Source organism: Nomascus leucogenys, chromosome 8, assembly GCF_006542625.1.
Source record: "Nomascus leucogenys isolate Asia chromosome 8, Asia_NLE_v1, whole genome shotgun sequence".
Classification (NCBI taxonomy): Eukaryota; Metazoa; Chordata; class Mammalia; order Primates; family Hylobatidae; genus Nomascus; species Nomascus leucogenys.
In genome coordinates, this window is record NC_044388.1 from 42,824,325 (window position 1) to 42,850,525 (window position 26,201).

Sequence of the window (26,201 nt, forward strand, 5' to 3'; positions counted from 1 at the left end):
CCTCAGCCTCCAGAGTAGCTGGAGTCACAGACGCCCACCAACAGGCCTGGCTAATTTTTATATTTTTAGTAGAACCAGGGTTTCACCATGTTGGCCAGGCTGGTCTCGAACTCCTGACCACAAGTGATCTGACTGCCTCAGCCTCCCAAAGTGCTGGAATTACAGGCGTGAGCCACCATGCCCAGCTCACCTGCCCCTCACCAAGAGTCATCACATCCATATACACAGTCATGTACACCCAGCGGGTGGGTCCCCCCACTCACAGATGCAAGCCCACACCTCCACGCGAAAGCCCAGAGACTGTACTCCACATGGGAATAAGCTGGGAATGAAGCGCCAGACCCCATGGCTGCAGAAAGCTCCAACCCTGGTGCAGAAGCGGAACCAGGTCAGGGGCCGGCACACTTGGCTGCGTCTCTCACCACTCATCTCTGAGCCCTGGTGCTAGTGGCACAAACCTTTAGGTCCCTAGTCTGTCATGGGAAAGTCCTTTGAAAGCACGAAAGGCAGAGCAGCATAAATTAAACCCAGCAGTGCAACCCGTGCTTGCTCAGAGGGAACAAGTTGCTGGATAGCCAGCTCTGCAAGTCTCAATCTCATTAAAAAAGGACTGAGAAAGAATGCCTGCCCTGATGTGTCAATTACCCATCCATCAGTCAGCAAGTACAGGACACAGCTATGTGCTAGGCACTAGGCTAAGGCCAGGTGCTGGAACATACCAAGAGGTGTCAGACACAATGGCCACCTTCAGATTCCACTCTAGAGGGAGAGGCTTAAACATGAGAAGTAACTGCCAAATGACGAGGGCAGAGGAGGGAAGTGAGTGCCAGTGAAGGTGGGATGCCAGCAAAGCAGAAACCACTCCCAGAGGGCGTGGTCAGAAAAGACTTCACAAAGAGGAGGAATTGGAGTTGAATGTTAACAAATGATTAAGGTTGGGCATGGTGGCTCGAACCTGTAATCCCAGCACTTTGGGAGGCTGAGGTGGGCAGATCACTTGAGGTCAGGAGTGCAAGACCAGCCTGGCCAACATGGTGAAACACCATCTCTACTAAAATTATAAACATTACCAGGCATGGTGGCACATACCTGTAATCCCAGCTACTTGGGAGGCTGAGGCAGGAGAATCGCTTGAACCTGCCAGGCGGAGGATGAAATGAGCCAAGATCGCGCCACTGCACTCCAGCCTGGGTGACAGAGCAAGACTCTGTCTCAAAAACAAAACAAAACAAAAAAACAAATTATTAGGATGTGGAAAGGCACAGGAAAGGGAAAATGGCATCCAGATGGTGGGAATCACATACACAAAAGTGCAGAGGTTCCAGGCCAGGCGCGGTAGCTCACACCTGTAATCCCAGCACTTTGGGAAGCCAAGGTGGGCGGATCACCTGAGGTCAGGTGTTCAAGACCAGCCTGGCCAACATGGTGAAACCTTGTCTCTACTAAAAATACAAAAATTAGCCAGGCGTGGTGGCGCATGCCTGTAGTCCCAGCTACTCTGGAGGCTGAGGCAGGAGAATAGCTTGAATCCAGGAGGTTGCAGCAAGCCAAGATTGTGCCACTGCTCTCCAGCCTGGGCAACAGAGTGAGACTCTGTCTCAAAAAAAAAAAAAAGTGCAGAGGTTCGGGATTGGGGTGGCTTCTTGGAAGAGAGTCCCACTGATTTTTTTTTTTGCATTTTAATTTTTTTTATTGTTCTAGGGTACATGTGCACAACGTGCAGGTTTGATACATAGGTATACATGTGCCATGTTGGTTTGCTACACCCATCAACTCATCATTTACATGAGGTATTTATCCTAATGCTGTTCCTCCCCCAGCCCCCCACCCCTCAACAGGCCCCAGTGTGTGATGTTCCCCGCCCTTTGTCCAGTGATCTCATTGTTCAGTTCCCACCTATGAGTGAGAACATGCGGTGTTTGGTTTTCTGTCCTTGCGATAGTTTGCTGAGAATGATGGTTTCCAGCTTCGTCCATGTCCCTGCAAAGGACATGAACTCATCCATTTTATGGCTGCATAGTATTCCATAGTGTATATGTGACACATATTCTTTTTTTTTATTATACTTTAAGTTTTAGGGTACATGTGAACAACGTGCAGGTTCGTTACATATGTATACATGTGCCATGTTGGTGTGCTGCACCCATTAACTCGTCATTTAGCATTAGGTATATCTCCTAATGCTGTCCCTCCCCCCTCCCCCCACCCCACAACAGTCCCCGGAGTGTGATGTTCCCCTTCCTGTGTCCGTGTGTTCTCATTGTTCAATTCCCACCTATGAGTGAGAACATGCAGTGTTTGGTTTTTTGTCCTTGCGATAGTTTGCTGAGAATGATGGTTTCCACTTTCATCCATGCCCCTACAAAGGACATGAACTCATCATTTTTTATGGCTGCATAGTATTCCATGGTGTATATGTGCCACATTTTGTTAATCCAGTCTATCATTGTTGGACATTTGGGTTGGTTCCAAGTCTTTGCTATTGTGAATAGTGCCTCAATAAACATACGTGTGCATGTGTCTTTATAGCAGCATGATTTATAATCCTTTGGGTATATACCCAGTAATGGGATGGCTGGGTCAAATGGTATTTCTAGTTCTAGATCCCTGAGGAATCGCCACACTGACTTCCACAATGGTTGAACTAGTTTACAGTCCCACTGATTTTTACTTAGCGTTCTCATCCTCCATTCTGGATGCCTGATCTTCATCCATTCACTGCTTGTTGTTTTCAAACTTATAGCCTTTTTTTTTTTTTTAAATATGTACAGGGTCTCATTCTGTTGCCCTGGTGGGAGTGCAGTGGTGTGATCAAAGGTCACAGCAGCCTCGAACTCCTGGGCTCAAGTGATCCTCCTGCCTCAGCCTCCTAGGTTGCTGGGACTACAAGCGCACACCGCCACACCCAGCTAATTAAAAAAAAATTTCTTTTTCTTGTAGACATGGGTCTCTCTGTTTAGCCCAGGCTGGTCTCAAACTCCTGGCCTCAACCAATACTCCTGCCTTTGCCTCCCAAAGTGCTGGGACAAACTTATAGGCCTGACACTCATTATGTTTTGGTCTTAGCCTCTCATCTTGAATTTGACAGAAGTGACACCTTCCTACAGGCCACATTATCTCCTGAAAAGGTTTCTCATTCCCAAGGCCAGCGATCCCACCACAGGCTTCCTGGAACCACATCCTCTTCCCCACTGAACCTGCCACTAGGACCTGCATCCATCAGCACCTGCCACGTGGTGGCATTTCCACCTGGTCCACCAGCCTGGGAGGACGCTGTGAGCCTCCTATGGAGATCTTCCCACGGGGGTTTTTTCTTGCTGGAGTTTCCCAAAGGCTGCAGCACACCAGGAAGAAGAATAAATCAAAAAGGAGTGCTGGCTGGGCACAGTGGCTCACACCTGTAATCCTAGCACCTTCCAAGGCTGAGGTGGGTGGATCACTTGAGGTCAGGAGTTCGAGACCAGCCTGGTCAACATGGTGAAACCCCATCTCTACTTAAAATACAAAAATTAGCTGGGTGTGGTGGCACAGGACTGTAATCTCAGCTACTTGGGAGGCTGAGGTCGGAGAATTGCTTGAACTCTGGAAGTGGAGGTTGCAGTGAACTGAGATCGTGCCATTGCACTCCAGCTTGGGCAACAGAGAGACACTCCATCTCAAAAAAAAAAAAAAAAAAAAGAGTGCTGCTGGGCGCAGTGGCTCACGCCTGTAATCTCAGCACTTTGCGAGGTCGAGGCAGGCAAATTACGAGGTCAAGAGTTCGAGACCAGCCTGGCCAACATGTTGAAACCCCGTCTCTACTAAAAATACAAAAATTCGCCAGGCATGGTGGCATGTGCTTGTAGTCCCAGCTACTCGGGAGGCTAAGGCAGGAGGAATGCTTGAACCTGGGAAGCAGAGGTTGCAGTGAGCTGAGATCACGCCACTGCACTCCAGCCTGGGCAACAGAGTGAGACTCCATCTCAAAAAAAAAGGAGTGCTAATGGAACACTGTCCAGCCTGCTGTTGTAGGGACGATGAAGCCTTTGATGTCAGGGATAAGAAGGTCACCTCCTCCAAGGGAAAAAGATGTTTTCACCTTAAAATTTCATCATAAGGCTAGGCATGGTGGCTCATTCCTATAATTCCAGCACTTTGGGAGGCAGAGGTGGGTGGGTAGATCTCTTGAGGCTGGCATTCCAGACCAGCCTAGGCAACATAGTGAGACCTCATTTCTACAAAAAATAGAAAAAATTAGCCAGGTGTGGTGGTGCATGCCTGCAGTCCTAGCTACTTGGGAGGCTGAGGTGGGAGGACCCCTTGAGCCTGGGAGGTCAAGGTTGCAGTGAGCTGTAATCACATCACTGTGCTCCAACCTGGGCAGCAGAGCGAAATCCTGTCTCAAAACAAAAAATTAACAATAAAGATAAAATAAAATAAAAATTCATCATTATAAATTCATGCTTTTTAACTGAAGATTTTATCTCGTATTAAAATGGAAAAACTGGCTGGATGTGGCGGCTCATGCCTGTAATCCCAGCACTTTGGGAGTCTGAGGCAGGTGGATCACTTGGGGTCAGGAGTTTGAGACCAGCCTGACCAACATGGTGAAACCCTGTCTCTACTAAAAATACAAAAATTAGCCAGGCATGGTGGCACACGTCTGTGGTCCCAGCTACTTGGGAGGCTGAGGTGGGAAAATCATTTGAACTCAGGAGGCGGAGGCTGCAGTAAGCCTAGATCACACACCACTGCACTCCAGCCTGGGCAACAGAATGAGACTCCATCCCAAAATAAATAAATAAATAAATAAATAGAAAAGACTTCTAGTGACTATAATCCCAGCTACTCAGGAGGCTGAGATGTACCGAGCAGCAGTGAGCTATGATCGTGCCAGTGCACTCCAGCCTGGGCAACAGAGCAAGACCCTGTGTCTAAAAAATAAAATAAATGATTTTTTTTTGAGGTGGAGTCTCACTCTGTTGCCAAGGCTGAAGTGCAGTGGTAAAATCTAGGCTCACTGCAACCTCCACCTCCCGGGTTCAAGATATTCTTATGCCTCAGCCTCCTGAGTAGCTGGGATTACAGGCACATGCCACCACGCCGAGCTAATTTTTGTATTTTTAGTAGAGTCAAGGTTTCACCATGTTTTTTGTAGAGATGGGGGTCTCACCATCTTGCCCAGGCTGGTCTTGAACTCCTGACCTCAAGTGATCTGCCCACCCTGGCCTCCCAAACTGCTGGGATTACAGGCATGAGCCACTGCACCTGGCCAGAAGAATTTCTTATCGTTGTAATGTGTAATTTGATATATCAGTGAGGCCAGACATGGTGTCTCATGCCTATAAACACAGCAGTTTGGGAGGGAGAGGTTCTGCCAGCCTGGACAACATAGCAAGACCCTGTCTCTACAAAAAATACAGAAATTAGCCAGGGGTGGTGGTGCAGGCCTGTAGTCCCAGCAATTTGGGAGGCTGAAGCAAGAGGATTGCTTGAGCCCAGGAGTTCAAGTTTGCAGTGAGCTATCATTATACCACTGCACTCCAGCCTGGGCAACAGAGCAAGGACCTATCAAAAAAAAAAAGTAAAGACTTCTGAAAAAGAATGTCCCTCAGTCAGCTACAACTTGGATGATTGACTTTATAAGAACTTTCTTTAAGAAGAGTTTGTCCAAGGGGTAAGAACACTAGATGCTCTCAAGGAGAATGGAGAAATTTCTTTTTGCACAGCCAAATATGGGTGTATGGGAAAATGGGCACTTTGATAAAGAGGAGAGAGAGTCCCTTTGAGAAGCTTGCCTAGGGCGATGTCTTCTGTGATAAGCAGAACCACTGAAATGCAATGGGTTAAACCAATATCTCTGCATGAAACTTTCAAACAAGGACCATTTTTTTGTGAAATGAGGGGGAGGAACTTAAGGCTGGGTGTCCTAAAAGTTACACTGACCAGTCATGACTGTGATTGCAGTTTAAAATAATAGACTCTGGAGGGTCAGAGCTGTGAAGTGTTTTGATAGGTGGAGGAGTCAGGGCTCTCCAGAGGAACAGAAACAGTAGAACAGAACAAGTGGGGAGGGGTGGCTCACACCTGTAATCCCACTTTGGAAAGCCGAGGTGGGCGGATCACTTGAGGTCAGTTCAAGACTAGCCTGGGCAAGATGGTGAGACGCCCCCCCATCTGCACAAAAAATACAAAAATTAGCTGGGCGTGGTGGAGGTGCCTGTGGTCCCAGCTATGCAGCTACGCAGGAGACTGAGGCAGGAGGATCACTTGAGCTCAAGAGTTTGAGGCTCCATGAGCTGTGATTGCACTACTGTACTCCAGCCTCAGCGACAGAGTGAGACCCTGTCTCAAAAAAAAAAAAAAAAAGAACACACACACACACATCTGTGTGTGTGACATTCCAGCCAGTGACGATTATAATGGAGCTGAAAAACTGCTGTCACCTAGTGGCATTGTAGTGCAATGGGTGACTCCTGTGTTTGTGGTCATGGTGGTATAAACAAACCTACTGCACTGTCAATCCTATAAAAGTAAGGCACCTACAATTATGTACAGTGCATAATACTTGATAATGATAATAAACAACTATGTTACTAGTTTATGTATTTACTTTTCCTGTTACTGTTATTTGAGAGCGTACTTCTTCTATTTATGTGTATATATATGCATATATAAGATGTGTGTGTGTGTGTGTGTGTGTATATATATATATATATATTTTTTTTTTTTTAAGAAGTTTTCTTCTTGTTGCCCAGGCTGGAGTGCAATGGTGCGATCTCGGGTCACTGCAACCTCCACCTCCCGGGTTCAAGCGATTCACCCGTCTCTGCCTCCTAAATAGCTGGGATTACAGGCATGAGCCACCACGCTTGGCTAATTTTTTTGTATTTTTAGTAGAGACAGGGTTTCACCATGTTAGTCAGGCTGGTCTTGAACTCCTGACCTCAGGTGATCCACCCACCTCAGCCTCCCAAAGTCCCCGGATTACAGGTGTGAGCCACTGTGCCCAGCCACATTTTTTTTTTTTTTTTGAGACAGAGTCTCACTGTGTCGCCCAGGCTGGAGTGCAGTGACAGGATCTCGGCTCACTGCAGCCTCTGCCTCCCAGGTTCAAGCGATTCTCCTGCCTCAGCCTCCCGAGTAACCAGGATTATAGACGTGCACCACCACGCTTGACTAATTTTTGTATTTTTAGTAGAGACAGAGTTTCACCATGTTGGCCAGGCTGGTCTTGAACTCCTGATCTCAAGTGATCTGCCTGTCTTGGCCTCCCAAAGTGCTGGGATTACAGGTGTGAGCCACCGTGCCTGGCCTACCTTTGTATATTTTAAAAGTTAACTATAAAACAGCCTGAGGCAGGTCCTTCAGGAGGTATTCCAGAAGAAGGCATTGCTATCACAGGAGACGGTAGCTCCATGCGTGTTATCGCTCCTAAAGACCTTCCAGTGGGACAAGATATGGAGGTGGAAGACAGTGATATTGAGGATCCTGACTCTGGGTAGGCGTAGGCTAATGTGTGTGGTTGTGTCTTAGATTTAACAAAAAAGTTTAAAAACTTGAAAATAAAGGCTGGGTGTGATGGTTCACACCTATAATCCCAGCATTTTGGGAGGCTGAGGTGGGTGGATTGCCTGAGCTCAGGAGTTCAGGACCAGCCTGAGCAACATGGTGAAACCCTGTCTCTACTAAAATACAAAAAATTAGCCGGGTGTGGCAGCATGCACCTGTAATCCCAGCTACTCGGGAGGCTGAGGCAGGAGAATTGCTTGAACCCGGGAGGAGGAGGTTGCAGTGAGCCAAGATGGTGCCACTACACTCCAGCCTGGGAGACAGAGAAAGACTCCGTCTCCAAAAATAAATAAATAAATAATAAAATAAAATATTTAAAAATAGAAAAAGCTGATAGAATAAAGATCTAAAGAAAGAAAATAATTTTGTACAGCTGTACAGTGGGTTTGTGTTTTAAGCTAAGTATTATTACAAAAGAGTCAACATTTAAAAAAAATTTTAAAGCTTATAAAGTCTTTCGGTTTTCAGCTTGGAGGAGGACATGGTACAACTTTCTTCTGTTGTCCCAAATCCAGGTTCATCTGACACCAGCTGCCTAAGTTCAACCCCAGTGAGATCAAATTCATACACCTGGGGTGTACTGGGGGTGAAGTCAGTGCCACGTCTGCACTGGCTCCCAAGATCAGCCCCCTAGGTCTGTCTCTAAAAAAGTTAGTGATGACATTGCCAAGGCAATCAGTGACTGGAAGCATATGAGGATTACAGTGAAACTGACCAGAACAGACAGGCCCAGATTGAGGGGGTACCTTCTGCCTCTGCCCTCATCATCAAAGCCCTCAAGAAACTGCCAAGAGGCAGAAAGAAACAGAAAAACATTAAACACAGTGGAAATAGCACTATTGTTGTTGTTGAGATGGAGTCTCACTCTGTCGCCCAGGCTGGAGTGCAGTGCTGCAGTCTCGGCTTACTGCAACCTCTGCCTCCTGGGCTCAAGTGATTCTCGTGCCTCAGCCTCCCTAGTAACTGGGACTACAGGTGCGCCCCACCGCACCTGGCTAATTTCTTTTATTTTAAAAAGTATAGACGGGGTTTCACCATGTTGCCCAGGGTGGTCACGAACTCCTGAGCCTGAGCTCAGGCAACTGACCCACCTCGGCCTCCCAAAGTGCTGGGATTACAGGCATGAGCCACCACACCTGGCCTGGAAATAACACTTTTGGATTGTCAAGGTTGCCCAGGTATCAATCTTTAGCCAGCGTACTCTCTGGAACCGTTGAAGAGATTTTGGGGCCTGCCCAGTCTGTGGGCTGCAATGTTGATGGCCGCCACCCTCATGACATCATAGATGACTTTTAACGGTGGTGCGGAGGAATGCTCAGCTAGTTCAGAACCACAAAGGACAATATTTTAATAAAGGATCATTTGACAACCAAAACAAAGTTTATAAAGTAAAAAAGTTACATTAAGCTAAATTTAATTTACTGAAGAAAGAAAAACATCTTTAATAAATTTAGTGTAGCCTAAGTGTTCAGCGTTTAAAAGTCTACAGTAGTGTAAGGTCCTCAGCCTTCATTCACTCACCACTCACTGACTCACCCAGAGCAACTTCCAGTCCTGAAAACTCCATTTATGCTAAGTGCCCTATACAGGTGTACCATCTTTTAATCATTTATACTATATTTTTACTGTACCTCTTAAAGGTTTCAATGTGTTCCTTTTTAAGATTTATTTGGGGACAGGTGCAGTGGCTCATACCTGTAATCCCAGCACTTTGGGAGGCTGAGGAGGACAGATCATCTGAGGTCAGGAGTTTGAGACCAGCCTGGCCAACATGGCGAAATCCCGTTTCTACTAAAAATACAAAAATTAGCCAGGTGTGGTGGTGCGCACCTGTAATCCTAGCTACTCAGGAGGCTGAGACAGGAGAATCGCTTGAACCCAGGAGGTGGAGGTTGCAGTGAGCCGAGATCATGCCATTGCACTCCAGCCTGGGTGACAGAGCAAGACTCTGTCTCAAAAAAAAAAAAAATTATTTCGGCCTGGCACAGTGGCTTACGCCTGTAATCCTAGCACTTTGGGAGGCTGAGGTGGGTGGATCACTTGAGGTCAGGAGTTCGAGACCAGCTTGGCCAACATGGTGAAACCCCATCTCTACTAAAAATACAAAAACTAGTCAGGTGTGGTAGTGTGCACCTGTAATCCCAGCTACTCAGGAGGCTGAGGCAAGAGAATCATTTGAACCCAGGAGACAGAGGTTGCAATGAGCCACAATCACACCACTGCACTCCAGCCTGGGCAACAGAGTAAAACTCTGACTCAAAAAAAATTAAATTAAATTTTAAAATAAGATTAATTTTTTTTGAGACAGAGTCTCACTCTGTTGCCCAGGCTGGAGTGCAGTTGCACAATCATGGCTCACTACAGCCTCAATGTCGTGGGCTAAAGTGTTTCTCCCATCTTAGCCTCCAGAGTAGCTGGGACCACAGGTACACACTACTACATCCAGCTAATTTTTTAATTTTGTAGAGACAGGTCTCTCCATGTTTTCCAGGCTGGTCTCGAACTCCTGGGCTCAAGTGATCCTCCTGCCTCAGCCTCCCTAAGTGCTGGGATTATAGGCGAGAGCCTCCGTGCCCAGCCTAGATATGTTTAAATACACAAATACTTACCACTGTGTTACAATTGCCTACAGTGTTTAGTACAGTAGCATCTGTACAGGTTTGTAGCCTAGGAGTTACAAAATAACATTTTAACAGCAATCTAGGCATCCCTTAGCCCAGTCAAATGGACGTAAAATTAACCATCACAGGCCGAGCGCAGTGGCTCACACCTGTAATCCCAGGAAGAATTGGAATTTGGGAGGCTGAGGCGGGCGGATCACGATGTCAAGAGATCGAAACCATCCTGGCCAACATGGTGAGACCCCATCTCTACTAAAAATACAAAACTTAGCCAAGTGTGGTGGCACACGCCTGTAGTCCCAGCTACTCAGGAGGCTGAGGCAGGAGAATCGCTTGAACCCAGGAGGTGGAAGTTGCAGTGAGCCGAGATTATGCCACTGCACTCCAGCCTGGGTGACAGAGCGAGACTCTATCTCAAAAAAAAAATTAACCGTCTCACTAGATCATGTTGTTCAACACCCTTTTTTTGCAGATTGAAGTTTAAAGGGACAATTGATTTATGCAATATATCTTTTTTTAAATAAAATTAGGTTAAACGTAAAAAAAAACTTTTTTTTTTTTTTGAGACAGGATCTGACTTCGGTTGCCTGGGCTGCAGTGAAATGGGGTGATCTTGGCTCACTGCAGCCTCAACCTCCCCAGACCGGCTGATTCTCCCACCTCAGCCTCCCAAGTAGCTGGGATTACAGTCGCATGCCACCACACCTGGCAGATTTTTTGTATTTTTAGTAGAGACAGGGTTCCGCTATGTTGCCCAGGCTGGTCTCAAACTCCTGGACTCAAGCAATCCATCTGTCTTGGCTTCCCAGAGTGCTGGGATTACAGGCGTGAGCCACAGCGCACGGCCTGATTTATGCAAGATCTTATAGCATGTGCCTGGTCCCTAGGTTCTTGACTCTTAGATGAGGTTCCTTTCTATGACACTGAGCTCCAGAACCAGAAAGCTGGACATTGAAAATATATCCCTCTTTATTCCTTCTGGGTAGATTTGAGTTTATAAGAATATGTTTGGCCAGGCACCTGTGATCCCAGAACTTTGGGAGGCCCGGGCTGTAGGATCACTTGAGCCCAAGAGTTTGAGACCCGTCTGGGCAACATAGGGAGACCCCATCTCTACAAAAAAATTAAAAAATCACCGAGGTGTCGTAGTGTATGCTGTAGTCCCATCTACTTGGGGGGCCAAGATAGGAGAATCACTTGAGCCCCAGAGGTCAAGGCTGCAGTAAGCCATGATGGAGCCACTGCGCTCCAGCCTGGGCAACAGTGCAACACCAAGAAAGAAAGAAAGAGGCCAGGCGCAGTGGCTCATGCCTGTAATCCCAGAACTCTGGGAGGCCGAGGAGGGTGAATCACCTGAGGTCAGGAGTTCAAGACCGGCCTGATCAACATGGTGAAACCCCAATCTACTAAAAATACAAAATTAGCTGGGTGTGGTGGCTCATGCCTGTAATCTCAGCTACTTGGGAGGCTGAGGCAGGAGAATCACTTGAACCTGGGAGGTGGAGGTTGCAGTGAGCCGAGATTGCACCATTGCACTCCAACCTGGGCAACAACAGCAAAACTCCATCTCAAAAAAAAAGAAGGAAAGAAAGAAAGAGAGAGAGAGAGGGAGGGAGAGAGAGAAAGGGAGGGACAGAGGGGGAGAGAGGGAGGGAAGGAAGGAAGGGAGGGAGGGAGGAAGGAAGGAAGGAAGGGAGGGAGGGAGGGAGGGAGGGAGGGAGGGAGGGAGGGAGGAAGGAAGGAAAGAAGGAAGGAAAGGAAGGAAAGAAAGGAAGGAAAGAAAGGACTGAAAGAAAGGAATGAAGGAAAGGAAGAAAGAAAGAATATGTTCCTCTTTAAACCACTAGCATCCCCTTATGAAATAATGGGTGTAGGCAATGATCATCAATATCTGCCAAAGCCATCTAGATAAAGGCTGAAGGGAAGTTGTTTAATAATGAATGCATCAGGCTGACAACACCCAAACCCCAATAATCAATTTTAAAACCACCAAAAGGGAGACAGTCAGACTTTACATCCTCCTAATGTAATACAATAAAAGTGCATTGCACCATGCTTAAGAAAAAAAGAGGGCCAGGTGCGGTGGCTCACACCTGTAATCCCAGCACTTTGGGAGGCCGAGGCAGGCGGATCATGAGGTCAGGAGATCGAGACCATCCTGGCTAAAATGGTGAAACCCCATCTCTACTAAAAATACAAAAAAATAAATTAGTTGGGCATGGTGGCGGGCGCCTGTAGTCCCAGCTACTCAGGAGGCTGAGGCAGGAGAATGGCATGAACCAGGGAGGCAGAGCTTGCAGTGAGCCGAGATCGCACCACTGCACTCCAGCCTGGGCAACAGAGGGAGACTCCATCTAAAAAAAAAAGAAAAAAGAGCCGAGCAAGGTGGCTCACGCCTGTAATCCCAGCACTTTGGGAGGCCAAGGCGGGAGGATCGCTTGAACTCAGTAGTTCGAGACCAGCCTGAGCGATACAGTGAGAACCAATCTCAAAAAATAAAAACAAAAATAAATAAACAGGGCCAAGGCGGTGGTTCATGCCTGTAATCCCAGCACTTTGGGATGCTATGGCTAGTCTTGAACTTGAGCCTTACTTGAACCCAGGAGTTCAAGACCAGTCTGGACAATATAGTGAGAAATATTTTTTTACAAAAAAAATCAGCCAGCTGTGGTGGCATGCACTTGTAGTCTCAGCAACTTGGAGGCTGAAGTGGGAGAATCGCTTGAGCCAGGGAAGTGGGGGTTGCAGTCAGCTGAGATCATGCCACCGCACTCCAGTCTGAGAGATAGAGCAAGACCGTGTCTGGAAAAAAAAAGAAAGAAAGAAAGAAAAAGGCTTTATCTGTTAGCGATCTAGACTGTATAATTAAAGATGAAATGATGGGCTCACTGGGATTCTGTTTAAAATGATCCAGTGGTGGCGGGGCACAGTGGCTCATGCCTGTAATCCCAGCACTTTGGAAGGCCAAGGCGAGTGGATCACCTGAGGTCAGGAGTTCAAGACCATCCTGTCCAACATGACCAAACCCCATCTCTATTAAAAATACAAAACTTAGCTGGGCATGGTGGCAGAGGCACCTGTAATACCAGCCACTCAGGAGGCTGAGGCAGGAGAATTGCTTGAACCCAGAGGCGGAGGTTGCAGTGAGCCAAATGGCGCCACTGCACTCCAGCCTGGGCAACAGAGCAAGACTCCATCTCAAAATTAATAAATAAATAAAATGATCCAATGGATGTATGGATGAAATAAGATTGACTGTATATTGATCATCATAGTAGTGGGATGATGAGTCCATGGGAGGGGAAATACTGTTCTGTCTGCTTTTGTTTATATTTGAAATGTTCCATAATGAAAAGTAAACCCACAAACTCCAGTCGTTATGTTATTGCAACTGAGCTAAAAGGACGAGAGGTTTTTTGTTTTGTTTTGTTTTTTGACTTTTTAAAGAAGTAAGCCTTTATTTCCTTGTTTTGCAAATAAAGCTGGCTAAGTTGGTTGCTTTTTGGTGATTAATCAAAGAGACCAAATCCCATATCCTCGTCTGACTCCTCCGACTCTTCCTTGGCTTCAACTTTAGCTGGGGCTGCAGCAGCAGCAGGAGCAGCTATGGTGACAGCGGCCACAGGGGCAGCAGCCATAAAGGCAGATGGATCAGCCAAGAAGGCTTTGACCTTCTCAGCAAGTGGGAAGGTGTAATCCATCTCCACAGACAAGGCCAGGACTCATTTGTACCTGTTGATGATAGAATGGGGTACTGATGCAACAGCTGGGTAGCCAATCTGCAGACAGACACTGGCAACACTGCGGACACCCTCCAGGAAGCGAGAATGTGGAGTTTCCTCTGGATGTCAAGCACCTCAGGGTTGTAGATGCTGCCATTGTCGAACACCTGCTGGATGACCAGCCCAAAGGAGAAGGGGGAGATGTTGAGCATGTTCAGTAGTGTGGCTTCGCTGGCTCCCACTTTGTCTCCAGTCTTGATCAGCTGCACATCACTCAGGATTTCAATGGTGCCCCTGGAGATTTTAGTGGTGATACCTAAAGCCTGGAAAAAGGAGGTCTTCTCGGGCCCGAGACCAGTGTTCTGGGCTAGCGCAGTGACTTCACATGGGGCAATGGCACCAGCACGGGCAGCAGCTGACACCTTATTGGCCATCAACATGTCCCTGATCTCAGTGAGGTCCTCCTTGGTGAACACAAAGCCCACATTCCCCCAGATATGAGGCAGCAGTTTCTCCAGAGCTGGGTTGTTTTCCAGGTGCCCTCGGATGGCCTTGCGCATCATGGTGTTCTTGCCCATCAGCACCACGGCCTTCCCGCGAGGGGACATGCGGATCTGCTGCAACTGCTTGGAACCCACATTGTCTGCTCCCACGATGAAACATTTCGGATAATCATCCAATAGTTGGATGATCTTAAGGAAGTAGTTGGGCTTCCAGGTCGCCCTGTCTTCCCTGGGCATCACGGCGGTGCGTCAGGGATTGCCACGCAGGGTTTAAAGACGATGTCACTTCCACGAGGACGCCTGGCGAGAGAAGGGAGAGGTTTTTATTCACAGCCCAACAGCTTTATGTGGGAATATCCAGATGAGGGCAGTGCAGGAGTGCAGCCAGTTCCTCCAGGCTGGGCAGACAGAAAACAGGATCCCTGGAGAAAGAGAAAAGAAGCTGGTCCCTCCACCACAGGTGTAAACATGGGCTTCAAGGCAGCTGTTTTCTGCTGACAGACACATAGCTCCTCTCCTTCCTCCCACAGGGCTGCAAGAATGGGTTCATGTGTTTGACCCCTTTTCACTTCTAAAGCTGTCCTCTATTTATTTTGATTTACATTCACCTTCTATATAAACATACGACATGGGCTTACACACCATGGAAAGCTCGAGGTTTTTTTTTTTTTTGAGAAAAAAGGTCTCACTCTGCCAACCAGGCTGGAGTACAGTGGTGCAATCATGACTCACTGCAGCCTCGACTTTCCCAGGCTCACGTAATCCTCCCACCTCAGCCTTCAGAGTAGCTGGGACTACAGACACTCACAACCACACCCTGCTAATTTTGTATTTTTAGTAGAGATGGGGTTTTGCTGTATTGCCCAGGCTGGTCTTGAACTCCTAGGCTCAAGCGATCTTCCCACCTTGGCCTCCCAGAGTGCCAGGATTTCAGGTGTGAACCACTATGCAGTGCCAAAATAGGATTTCTTGACATACGAAAACGATATGAAACTCAAATTTAAGTATCCATACATACAGTTGTATTGGAACACAGCTGCACTCCTACCTATGGCTGCTTTCACACCACAATGGTGGAGGCACAGGTAAAGTTTGCAGCCAAACAGCTTTCAAAGGCTTGGAGGGCTGGGCATGCTGGTTCATGCCTGTAATTCCAGCACTTTGGGAAACTGAGGCGGGAGGATTGCTTGAGCCCAGGAGATTAAGACCAGCCTGGGTAACAAAGTAAGACCCAGCCTCTATAAAAATAAATAAGGCCGGGCACGGTGACTCCTGCCTGTAATCCCAGCACTTTGGGAGACCAAGGCGGGTGGATCACCTGAGGTCAGCAGTTCAATACTGGCCTGGCCAACATGGTGAAACCCCATCTCTACTAAAAATACAAAAAAAAAATAATTAGCCAGGCATGGTGGTGGGCGCCTGTAATCCCAGCTACTTGGGAGGCTGGGGCAGGAGAATCACTTGAACCCAGGAGGCAGAGGTTGCAGTGAGCTGAGATTGTGCCATTGCACTCCAGTCTGGGCAACAAGAGTGAAGCACTGTCTCAAAAAATAAAATAAAATAAAATAAAAATAAATAAGTAAATAAATAAACGAATGAATTAATTTTTAAAAGCTTGGAGGTTCCCAAGATGGATCTGAATCCATGGTACCAACCTGATAATTCAACCAGCGTAGTTTACAGAATGCTAAACCTTGTACAGCCACATTGGAGTTTATGTGCCCATCTCATTGTAGGCCAATGTGGGGGTCTGTCTGGAGTTAACCAGTCTTGCCTGGGAAGCTAGATCTATTGGAGGCTTCCTGGGGAGCCTCTGGGTTCTCGCCCAATGAGTCAAGTGTGCCCAAGTTCCTTAGGGTCACTGCGACCCGGACCTCTGAGAGGCCCATGAGGTCTGAACAGTCTATCCGAAGTCCTGGAGACAGTCGGAGTTGCCCCACCTGTTGTCTGCATTGCAAGCCGACTAGAATGAGTCCAGCCCTAGCAATGCAGCAACTCAAATGGACTGTTGCTGTTTCTTGGTGTGCTTCCAAACCCCCTTCCTACCTGTTCCCCTCCCCACATTGCCCTCAGAGTCTTCAGTACATTTAAAAAAAAAAAAAAGAGGGTAAGAAATAGAAACTTCCTTCCTGACAGCTCTACTGCCTGTCCCCACTGCTTCTCATATTCTACACTGGCAGACAGCTGTACCCAGCCCCTTCTCTGCTGGGGAGGTCTTCTCCAGGGCATGCCCCTCCACTCCCCCAAAGGTGAAGGGTGACTGTCCTGAGAGGAAGGGGTGATAAAGGGAGGTGTGAGGCTGCGAGAGAGCTGGCAGGCTGGGGGTGGAGGGGTGGCTCCCCAGATGCCTGCAGCTGCTCAGATGTTTATTGGGAGCCTTCTCTAGGCTGCCCAGAGGGTTGGGGACATGCCCCAGAGGCACAGACCAGGAACCTTGTAAGGCAACAGGAGCGAGGGCCTTGAAGAGATGGCCCTCTCAGCCCCCATGCTGTGCTGGGGCCTTGGCAGCAACTATATCTGCCCAAGTCTTACTTGGCCAATGATGCATCATTTATATTTTGTTTTTATTTTTTGTAGAGATCGGGTCTGGCCATGTTGCCCAGGCTGATCTCAAACTCCTGGGCACAAGTGATCCTCCCACTTCGGCCTCCCAAAGTGCTGGAATTACAGGCTGAACCACCTGGCCCAGGGACTTTTGCCCCACTTCGGCCTCTCTTCTTACTTGTCTTATTTGCTTGGTTTGGTTTATCTTATTTTCCACTCACATGCCTGGGCTCACGTCTGTCCCAGATTAGAAAGTGATTCCAATGTCAATGTCCTGATGCCATTTGAGACCAAAGGCAGCAGCCCTAGGAGCCAAGAAGGCATTCCAGGATGGTGTGGTGGGGGAGAAGGAGACCCAGGCTTGCAGGAAGAGAGAAAAGTCTTCAACCACCATCCATGACCACCAGGGAAATACAGTGAGGCCCATGGAGTTGGGGAGCCCTGTACCCCACGGGCTAGGGGGTTATCTTTTTAGCCACTTGTATTGTCTGGGGTCCTCTCAAGGCTGCAGGAAGGAAATCCCTCCAATGTAACCTTGCCATGACCTCTTCCACCTCCGCGATGTAAAAATGAAATGCTCCCTACACAGATGTCTCCAGCCTGGACCAAAGGGTCACTGGTGCCTGCCTTTCATTCATTCCAGACACTGTTCCCATTTCTTCTGACCCCACCTAAGCCTCTCAGCCTTTTTTTCTTTTTTTTTTTTTTTTTTTGAGACAGAGTCTCATTCTGTTGCCTAGGCTAGAATGCAGTGGTGCAGTGGCACAATCTTTGCTCACTGCAGCCTCCGCCAACCAGGTTCAAGCAATTCTCATGCCTCAGCCACCTCAGTACCTGGGATTATAGGCGTGCAACACCACACCCAGCTAATTTTTGTATTTTTAGTAGAGATGGCATTTCATCATGTTGGCCAGGCTGGCCTTGAACTCCTGACTTCAGGTGATCTGCCCGCCTCAGCCTCCCAAAGTGCTGAAATTACAGGCGTGAGCCACCGCACCTGGCCACGCTTCACCTTTTAATGAACCGTAGCGTACTAGAAGAGGAAAGGCCCACAGGATGAGGGTCTGGTTGCCTCACTGGTTCCAAACCAGAGCTTGGCTGGGGAAGGAGGGCCATCCTGATTTCACCTTTGTGTGGGATTCGTCTAGGTAGTCCGAATTTCAGTCTTGCTTCTTCATTTTTTTTGTTGTTTTTTTGTTTGTTTTTTTTTGAGACGGAGTTTCACTCTTGTCACCCATCACCCAGGCTGGAGTGCAATGGCATGATCTTGGCTCACTGCAGCCTCCACCTCCTGGTTCAAGTGATTCTCCTGCCTCAGCCTCCCAAGTAGCTGGGATTACAGGCACCCACCACCTCGACTGGCTAATTTTTGTATTTTAAGTAGAGACACGGTTTCGTCATGTTGGCCAGGCTAGTCTCGAACTCCTGACCTCAGGTGATCTGCCTGCCTCGGCCTCCAAAAGCGCTGGGATTACAGGCATCAGCCACCATGCCTGGCCCTCCTTTCCCCTATTAAAATAGAGTTCTTCCCATTATCATTCCACTGGAGAAAAAATGAGAGTTCACAGGGGGCAAAAGAGAAAATAATGTAATCTAGGCTGGGCTGGGTCCATTGTCACACTGCTATAAAGACATACCAGAGACTGGGTAATTTATAAAGAGAACAGGTATAATCAGCTCATGGTTCTGCAGGCTATACAGGCTTCGGCTTCTGGGGAGGCCTCAGGAAACTTAGAGTCATGGCAGAAGTCAAAAAGGAAGCAAGCACCATCCTCACACAGCAGAGCAGGAGAGAGTGAGTGTGAAGAGGAGAGGCTACACATTTTCAAACAACCAGACCTCATGAGAACTCTCTGACAAGAACAGCAAGGGGGAAGTCCGCCCCTGTGATCCAGTCACCTCCCACAATGCCCCTCCTCCAACGCTGGGAATTACAATTCAACATGAGACTTGGGTAGAGATACAGAGCCAAACCATATCAGCCTAGCACACAACTATAAACCAGGAAACAGGCCAGGCGTGGTGGCTCATCCCTGTAATCCCAGCACTTTAGGAGGCTAAGGGCGGGCGGGGGGGGGTGGATCACTTGAGGTCAGGAGTTCAAGACCAGCCTGGCCAACGCAGTGAAACCCCATCTCTACTAAAAATAAAAAAATTAGCCAGACATGGTGGCAGGTGCCTGTAATTCCAGCTACTTGGGAGGCTGAAGCAGGAGAATTGCTTGAACCTGGGAGGCGGAGGTTGCAGTGAGCCAAGATCGCACTGTTGCACTCCAGCCTGGGCAATAGAGTGAGACTCCTTCTCAAAATAAACAAACAAACAAATGAGGAACCAAAAGATGCTCTTCTGCCTTCAAATTTCGGGTGCAGATGGGGAAAGAAGTAGAACATTCAACTCACCCATGAGACAACCTCAAGAAACCAGCAGCATTTTAGAGTGTCTTTTCCAGGCACCGTGGACTCCTCTCACTAAAGTCCCAGCTACTCTTGAAGGAGCTCAAAGAGGTGGGAATTTTCTCAGGGAAACCAAGCTTCCTGTACGTCCATGACCTTCCAGTGACCATGTGACCATCAATGCTTCAGCTATCGATGAAAGCAAGCCCCTGGGATTCTGTCTCCACTCTCTCAAGGGAGGGCTGGCCAGAGTTTGATCTCCCTTTTTCTTTCATCCTGTTCGTCTACAGTATCTATTTTATCTTAATAGGAAGTAGAGTAATTCCTCCCACTTTAACCTTTCTTTTTTTCCCAAGATTATTTTCCTCTTACTAGGGTCCATATTTTTCCATATACATTTTAGAATAAACTTGTCTATGTCTACAAAATACTTTGCTGGGATTTTAATAGTAATTACACTTCTAAAAAATTTTTTTTAGCTAGGCGCAGTGGCTCACGCCTGTAATCCTAACACTTTGGGAGGCCAAGGCGGGCGGATCACCTGAGGTCAGGAGTTTCCGTCTCTACTAAAAATACAAAAGTTAGCCAGGTGTGGTGGCACCTGCCTGTAATCTCAGATACTTGGGAGGCTAAGGCAGAAGAGTCATTTGAACCTGGGAGATGGAGGTTGCAGTGAGCCGAGATCACATCACTGCACTCCAGCCTGGGTGATAGAGTGAGACTCTGTCTCAAAACAAATAAATAAATAAAACTAAAAATTAAAAAAAAATTTAGAGATGGAGTCTCACTATATTGCCCAGGCTGGAGTGCAGTGGCTATTCACAGATGCGATCATTTCAACTACAGCCTCAAATTCCTGGGCTCAAGGGATCTTCCTGCCTCGGCCTCCCAAATAGCTAGGACTACGGGTGTGCATCACTGCACCTGGCTCAATTTGGGGAGAATTGACCTCTTTGCTACATCGAGTATTCCACTCCATGACCACAGTATATGTCTCCATTTACTTAGATCTTTTAAAATTTTTTTCATCAGGCTGGGCATGGTGGTTCACATCTATAATCCCAGCACTTTGGGAGGCCGAGGCAGGAGGGTCACCTGAGGTCAGGAGTTCGAGACCAGCCTGTACAACATGGTGAAATCCCGTCTCTACTAAAAATACAAAAATTAGCTGGGCATGGTGGCGCATGCCTGTAACCCCAGCTACCCAGGAGGCTGAGACAGGAGAATCACTTGAACTCAGGAGGCAGAGGTTGCAGTGAGATGAGATCAAGCCACTGCACTCCAGCCTGAGCAACAAAGCAAAACTCCATCTCAAAAAAAAAAAAAAAGGAAACTTATTTCATCAACATTTTATAATTTTCAGCTTGCAGAGCCTGTGCATGTTTTGTTCAGCTTATATTTAAGTATTTCACTTTCTTTGGACCAATTGTAAATGATGCGGTGTTTTAAATTTCAGTTTCCACATGTTTGTTGTTAGTATACATAAACATGATGGATTTTTGTGTGTTGATCTTGTATCTTGTAACCTGTTTAATTCACAACCAATTATAAGAGTGTTTTGGTTTGAGGGTCAGTTTTATTTTGTAGACTATTTCGGATTTTCTTTATAGACAATCATGTCATCTGCAAAGAGAAACAGTTTTATTTCTTCCTTTACATTTCATATGTCCTTTATTTCTTTTTCTTGTCTTATTGCAGTGGCTAGAACTTTCAGAACTAGGGTGAATAAGAGAGGGGAGAGCAGTCATCCTTACCTTGTTCCCAGTCTTAGGGAGAAAGCATTCAGTCTTTCACCATTCACTATGATGTGGGCTGTCAGGTTTTTTGTAGATGCTCTTTATCAAGTTAAGGTAGTTACCCTCTATTCCTAACTTGCTGAGAGTTTTTATCATAAATGGGTGCTAGATTTCATCAAATGCTTTTTCTTCACCAACTGATGTGATTATATGATTTTTTTTCTGTAGCTTGTTGATATGGTGGACTTTTTAAATATCTAAAATCTATTGATCACTCGATATGGAAGACTTGTTTTTTTGCCTTCCTTTCTTGATATGGCAGACTTTTGAGTGTTGAACCAGCCTATATAATGGGAATAAATCCTACTTGGTCAGAGTATATAATTATTTTTATACTTATATTAGTAATTCTATTTTTATTTTATTTTATTTTATTTTTTTGAGACAGAGTCTCATTATGTCACCCAGGATGGAGTGCAGTGGCACAATTACAGCTCACTGCAGCCTCAACCTCTTCAGAGTCAGGTGATCCTCCCACCTCAGCCTCCGGGGTAGCTAGAACTACAGGCATGCACTACCATCCCGGGCTAATTTTTCTATTTTTTGTAGCAATGGAGTTTCACCATGTTGCCCAGGCTGGTCTCAAACTCCTGGGTTCAAGTGATCTGCCTACCTTGGCCTGCTAAAGTGCTAGGATTACAGGCATGAGTCACTGTGCTGGACCTTATATTTATAATTCTTTTATGTTGATAGATTCAATTTGCTAATATTTTATTAAGGATTTTACATCTAAGCTCACGGGAGATATTGCTCAAGAGTTTTCCATTTTAGTACTGCCTTTGTCTGTTTTTTGTTGTTGTTGTTATTGTTGTTTGTTTTGGTTTTTTTTTTTTTTAGATGGAGTCACACGCTGTTGCCAGGCTGGAGTACAGTGGCGTGATCTTGGCTCACTGCAACCTCTGCCTCCGGGTTCAAGTGATTCTCCAGCCTCAGCCTCCCTGGTAGCTGGGATTACAGGCACCTGCCACCGAGCCCAGGTAATTTTTGTATTGTTAATAGAGACGGGGTTTCACTATGTTGGCCAGGATGGTCTCGATCTCCTGACCTCATGATCTGCCTGCCTCGGCCTCCCAAAGTGCTGGGATTACAGGTGTGAGCCACCACACCCAGCCCTTTGTCTGTTTTTGGTATCAAGAATATAGTGGTCTCATAAAATTGGCCAGGCACAGTGGCTCATACCTGTAATCTCAGCAGTTTGGGAGGTCAAGGAGGGTGGATTGCTTGAGGTCAGGAGTTAGAGACCAACTTGGCCAACAAGTTGAAACCCTGTCTCTACTAAAACTACAAAAATTAGCTGGGTGTGGTGGCTTACACCTGTAATCCCAGCTACTTGGGAGGCTGAGGCAGGAGAATCGCTTGAACCCGGGAGGTGGAGATTGCAGTGAGCCAAGTTCACACCATTGCATTCCAGCCTGGGTGAAGAGAGTGGAACTCCATCCCCCCAAAAAAAAAATAATAATAATAATAATAATAAGACAATACTAGTCTCATCAGTTAGCAAGTGTTCCCTCCTCTATTTTCTGGAAAAGGTTGTGCAAAAGAGATGTCTGCTGTTCTATGAGTGTTTGAATGAATTATCCAGTGAAACCATCCAGGCCTGGAGATTTCTTTTTTGGGAGAATATCTATTTTATCTTGATCTCAACCTCTTTGGCCACCAGATCACAAAGGCTTTGGCCAAGTTATAGAATCTAGAATTGCAAAAGGCCTTGGAAATCATCAGGTCCCACATCCTTCACCACATATGAATAGAGGCCTGGGCCAGGTGTAGTGGCTCATGCTTATAATCCTAGCATTCTGGGAGGCCAAGGCAGGCAAATTGCTTGAGTCCAGGAGTTCCAGACCAGCCTAGACAACATGGCAAAACCCCATCCATACAAAAAAATTAGCCAGACGTGGTGGCATGTGCCTGTAGTCCCAGTGTCTGTTCTCACACTGCTATAAAGACATACTCAAGACTGGGTAATTTATAAAGAAAAGAAGTTTAATTGACTCACAATTCCACAGGTCTGAGGAGGCCTCAGGAAACTTACAATCACAGAGGAAGGGGAAGCAAACAAGTCTTTCTTCACATGGCAGCAGGAAGGAGAACAATGAGAGCCAAGTGAAGGGGGAACCTCTTATAAAACCATCAGATCTCATGAGAACTCACTAATCATGATAATGGCATGAGCAGCATGAGAATAACCACCCCATGATCAAATTACCTCTCACTAGGTCCCTCCCATTACGATTCTAGGTGACATTTGGGTGGGGACACAGCCAAACCATATCATTCCACCCCGGCCCCTCCCAAATCTCATGTCCTCACATTTCAAAACACAATAATGCCCTTCCAACAGTCCTCCAAGTCTTAACTCATTCCAGCATTAACTCAAAAGTCCAAGTCTAAGTCTCCTCTGAGACAAGGCAAGTTCCTTCTGCCTATGAGCCTATAAAATCAAAAGCAAGTTAGTTACTTCCTAAATACAATGGGGGTATAGGAATTGGGTAAATATGCCCATTCCAAATGGGAGAAATTGGCCAAAATAAAGGGGCTACAGGCCCCATACAAGTCTGAAATCCAACAAGGCAAGACAGTAATCAAATCTTAAAGCTCTGAAATAATCTGCTTTGACAACATGTTTCACATCCAGTTCATGCTGATGTAAGGGGTAGGTTCCCATAGCCTTAGGCAGCTCCGCCCAGGCTGCTTTCATGGGCTGAGATTGAGTGTCTGTGGCTTTTCCAGGTGCATGGATGCAAGCTTTCAGTGGAGCTACTATTCTGGGGTCTGGAGGATAGTGTCCCTCTTCTTACAGCTCTACTAGGCAGTGCCTAAGTGGGGACTTTATGTGGGGGCTCTGACCTCACATTTCACCTCCTCACTGCCTAGCAAAGTTTCCCCATGAGGGCTCCACCCCTGCAGCACACTTCTGCCTGGACATCCAGGTGTTTCCATACTTCCTCTGAAATCTAGGCAGAGGTTTCACCAACAGCCAAACCATATCATCCAGCTACTCAGGAGGCTGAGGCACGAGAATCGCTTGAGCCTGTGAGGCAGGGGTTGCAGTGAACCAAGATCACACCACTGCACTCCAGCCTGGGTAACAGAGTGAGATCCTGTCTCAAAAATAAATAAAATTAAATTAAAATAATAAAAAAAGAGAGACCTGGGGTTGGAAGTAGGGACTTGCCCAAGCTCACAGAACTAATTAGCAGCAGAAGTTAGAGAAGCCTCAGCTCCAGATATCATGCTGCTTCCTCTGCTGCTGAAGTCAATGGCCGTGGATTAGGACACGGAGACTTCCAACTTTTCAGACACCCTGAGGAGGGCACATTCATTGCCCACTTGCTCTCTTACAACAGATAAACTGCAAAAGCCTAAATAAGACTTAGGTGTGTGCAAAGCCTAAATAAGGTTACCCCAAGTTCCTTTCCACCCAAAGTTAGAACACTAAAGGGCAGAGGGCAAGAGAAGAGCTGGCCACCCAGGGCTGCAGGGGCAAAGCTTTGACAACCAAAATCTCCCAAGGAAGAAAACCTAAGGGTGGGTCAGCTTGGGGATCAGCTCCCTCTGCTGGTCTAAATGGGACCCGAGAAAGCAGGCACTTGTCCCAACATGGTTAACAAAGAGTAGGAAGTCAGGTCTTCCAATGCATACACCCTCTGTGTTCCTTACGGCACCAGCCAGAGGCCACTTTCCAAACTGCAGGTTAGAAGGCAAAGAATGGAGTGGACGGATTACACCTCCACATCAACATAATAGGACATTCCCACAACCGGGCCCTCACCCCTGCTTACACAGTGGGGTCCAATCTTTTGGCTTCCCTGGACCACATTGGAAGAATTGTCTTGGGCTACACATAAAATATACTAACACTGGCTAAGCGTGGTGGCTCAAGCCTGTAATCCCAGCATTTTGGGAGGCCGAGGTGGGTGGGTCACTTGAGGTCAGGAGTTCAAGACCAGCCTGGCCAACAAGGCAAAATCCCGTCTCTACTAAAAATACAAAAATTAGCTGAGCGTGGTGGCGCGTGCCTGTAATCCCTGCTACCCAGGAGGCAGGAGAATCGCTTGAACCTGGGAGGCAGAGGTTGCAGTGAGCCAAGATTGTGCCAGTGCACTCCAGTCTGGGCAACAGAGCAAGACTCTGTCTCAAAAAAAAAAATAAATAAATAAACAAAATTTTTTTTAAAATACACTAACGATAGCTGATGAGCTAAAAAAAAAAAAATCACAAAAAAACTCACAATGTTTTAAGAAAGTTTATAAATTTGTGGTGGGCCACATTCAAAGCTGTCCTGGGCCACATGCAGCCCACAGGCTGCAGGTTGGACAAGGTTTGCTTACAGTGTAGGCCGACCGAACCTTCTGAGATGGATATATTATGTATATATCTGCACTGTCCAGTGAGATAGCCGCTAGTCATGTGGGTATCGAACACTGGAAATATGAATAGTGCAACTAAGGAAATGAATTTTACATTTGATTTAATTATAATTAGGTTTTGTTGGTTGGTTTTGAGACAAGGTCTGGCTCTGTTGCTCACGTTGGAGTGCAGTGACGTGACCTCAGCTCACTGCAACTTCCTTCCCCCAGGCTCAAGTGATCCTCCCACCTCAGCCTCTAGAGTGGCTGGGACCCAGGTGCGTGCCACCATACCTAGCTAACTTTTGTATATTTTGCAGAGACAGGGTTTTGTCATGTTGCCCAGGCTGGTCTCAAACTCCTGAACTCAAGCGATCCACCTCCTGCAGCCTCCCAAAGTGCGGGATTATAGGCGTGAGCCACTGCACCTGGCCTAATTTAATTGCAATAAGTTTAAATATAAAAAACCGTAAGTGACTAGTGGTTACTGGATTAGAAAATGCAGGCTAGAAGAATCCCTGGAAGTGGTCATTGCACTCATAAACAAACCTAAAAACCATATGAAAATCAGAATAAAGGCTGGGCATGGTGGCTCACACCTGTAATCCCAGCACTTTGGGACTCCAAGGCAGCGGATCACCTGAGGTCAGGAGCTCGAGACCAGCCTGGTCAAATGGTGAAACCATATCTCAACTAAAAATACAAAAATTAGTTGGGCGCGA

The 26,201-nt window shown here is 46.9% G+C and overlaps 2 pseudogenes across 1 annotated transcript; one reads left to right on the top strand and one right to left on the bottom strand.

Moving 5' to 3' along the window:
• Window positions 1-265: 265 nt before the first annotated feature.
• On the top strand, window positions 266-8,902 carry LOC115836409 (annotated as a pseudogene).
• A 4,779-nt stretch (window positions 8,903-13,681) lies between these two features.
• LOC100596877 lies at window positions 13,682-14,706 on the bottom strand (annotated as a pseudogene). The gene has a single exon (XR_004031321.1). The product of XR_004031321.1 is annotated as a 60S acidic ribosomal protein P0 pseudogene (transcript).
• Between the last annotated feature and the right edge of the window lie 11,495 nt (window positions 14,707-26,201).